Consider the following 2866-nt stretch of genomic DNA (forward strand, 5'->3'; position numbering starts at 1 on the left):
GAGGATAAGGTGACAAAGGGAGAAGGCTGGCTAGAAGAGGGGGAGAAGCTTGCTCGTGGAGAAGGAGAAGGGGAGAAGCTAGTGTATGAGAATTGAAAGGGGCAGAAGGGAGAAGGTGGTGGAGAAGGAGGAGGCGGGAAAAAGCTTGCTCGTTTGAGAAATGAGGGGGGAGAAGCTGCGTTCCGGAGTAATGAGGAGGGGAGAAGCGAAGAAGCTGTTGGAGAGTGTGAGGAGCGGCGGAGAAGGGAGAAAGGTTGGTGCCGAGAAGGAGAATTTAGGGGAGGAAAAAGAAGCTGGTGCGAGAGAAAGGAGGAGAGCTTGTTTAGACGAAGGAGGAAGGCGGGAGAAGGGAGAAAGGTGTCGGAAAGGAGCGGGAGAATGACTGTGATGGAGAAGGAGGAGCGTGGAAGAGGGCTGGTGGAGAGGGAAGAAGGGGAGAAGGAGGAGAAGAAGGGACGCTGGTGGAGGAAGAGGGAGATAATTAAGGCTTGGTGTCGAGAAATGAGGAAAAGAAGAAGGAGAAGCCTGGTGGGAGAAGGAGAAAAGGCAGAAGCGGAGAAAGGAGAAGGAGAAGCTGCGATGGAGAAGGAGCGGGCGCGCCGAGAAGTAGTGGAGAAGGAGGTGAAGGAAGAAAGGAGAGAAGGCCGAAAGGTGGTGGCAGAAAGAGCGACGGGGAGAGCTGTGGAGAAGGAGGTGGGGGAGAGCTGCGTGGAGAATGAGGAAGGGCGAGCAAGGAGAAGCTGGTGGAGGAGGAGGAGGGAGGAAGCTGGCTGGCAGAAGGGAGGAAGGGGAGAAGCTGGTTGGAGAAGGAGGAGGGCGGAAAAGCTGGTGGAGAATGGAGCGAAGGGAGAAGAGGAGAACGCTGCGTTGGAGGAGGGAGGCGGAGAAGCTGGTGGAGAAGGAGGAAAGCGGCGATATCACAGACTCAAGCATACAACCAACTGAGCCTGAACTGATTATTACCACATCCTTGATACGTTAAAGCCTAACTGCCTTCCGCATATGGGCGTAGTTGATTGTAGCGAGGCGTGGAAAGCGTAACGAATGGTGTTCTATATAGGGTTTTATAAACCGGAAGCTCTATGACAGTGAAAGCCTCTCATCAGAACGGAACACCTATGCTGAGCCAGATAAAAATCAGACTAGGTTAAATTAATAACCAAATTTGTTATTATCTACTCCTTGATAAAATGTTCATATTAACCGGTGGGTGTTCACATACAATGGTTCCTGGTGCGGCGTCGGCGGTCGGTGTTGTATACATATAGACTGTCGGCTAGCTTCCAGGTTTGTGCTTGCGATAATTGGACCGGTCACAATAATCTGGCTGTGTCAAACCACTGAACCATACGGAACACAGCAGAATCATTCTTTGAGGAGTCGGACTGGTTCACTGTCTTTACATTTTTTTTCTCCTAGAGTTTTATAATTCTCATATTTTGCCTTTCTTTTCAGTATTTTGTTTTACAGTTCCTATAGATATCCAAAGTCACTAAGCCCAAGTTGGCCCTTGACTTTGAACGTGAGGAACCTTTCAAAGTTTTTCAATTTTCGCGCCATTGTTAGTCGCTTTCCTTTTGGCAGCGCCTATAATTTCTCGAATTTGCATACGCAGGACTGAACTGAAAATAAACTCACATCTTTACAAACGGCGCAGATCTTAGGCTATTTATTTACACTATTATTAACAAGCTACTGTGTTAACAAAACTTGGCATTCCACACCTCTGAGTTGATGCGGGAGGTGGCAGAGAGGAGTGTGAGTGGTGACAGCTGCACCGTCTATTATACCTGTTGTTAATTGTAATGATCAACACAGTCAGAAGGAAAAGACATTCAACCACTGTGTGAAAACCACTGATTTGCATGGGGAGGGGGTTGTGCTTTCTTTGGCTGTCGGGTGTGCATTATGAGTGTTCACTCCTTTGGGCCAAATCCTTGGCGGTGATTTTTGCTATTGATGAAATGAGGGCCATGGGACGCAGAAAAGGTGGTCACTGTTTCAGAAAGCAGTCTGCAGGGGTCGTGCACTGATGCCAAATGGATCTATTTACTATTAATACATAACAGTATAGGAGAAAAATTACAGTTATATATAACGTTATGTATATAGATCAGCTGAACTGGGCTACTACCGCACATAATAATTGTAGCAGTGTGTGCTGTGTGTGTGTGTGTATGCAGTGTCCGTCAGCGCGTCGCGGATGCTGGCGTATTGCGGTGCTGCGTCTGTTACACTCACCCAATCCTGCCACTCCCGTTCTTCCCCTTCCGCCTCTCCACCAGCTATCTACCCCCTCCTCCTTTCTCACAACTTCTTCCTTTCCCAATCCTCCTTCCACCAGCTTCCCTTCTCCCCCTCCTTCTACCCTTTCCTTCCTTTCTCACCAGGCTTCTCCCCCTCCTCCTTCTCCACCAGCTTCTCCCTTCTCCCCCTCCTCCTCCACCTCAGCTCCCTTCTCCCCCTCCTTTCTTCCCCTTCCTCCTTTTACTTCCACTAGCTTCTCCCCCTCCTCCTTCTCCACCAGCCTGTTCCTCCTCCTTCTCACCACCTTCTCTCTTCTCCCCTTCCTCCTTCTCCACCCAGCTATCTCCCCATCCGCCTTCTCCACCAGCTTCTCCATCCTCACATAATTCCTCCTCCTTCTCCACCACCTTCTCCATTCTCACATAATTCCTCCTTCTCCACATCCTCTCCCTTCTCCCCTTTCCTCCTTCTCCACCAGCTTCTCCTTCCTCCCCTTCCTTATTTCTCCACCACCTTCTCCCCCACCTCCGTTCGTCCACCAGCCTTCTCCCCTCCTCCTTCTTCCACCACCTTCTCCCTTCTCCCCCCACTTTCTCCCTTCTTCCTTCTCCACCACCTT

Source organism: Priapulus caudatus, unplaced genomic scaffold (assembly GCF_000485595.1).
Source record: "Priapulus caudatus unplaced genomic scaffold, Priapulus_caudatus-5.0.1 Scaffold500, whole genome shotgun sequence".
NCBI lineage: Eukaryota > Metazoa > Priapulida > Priapulimorpha > Priapulimorphida > Priapulidae > Priapulus > Priapulus caudatus.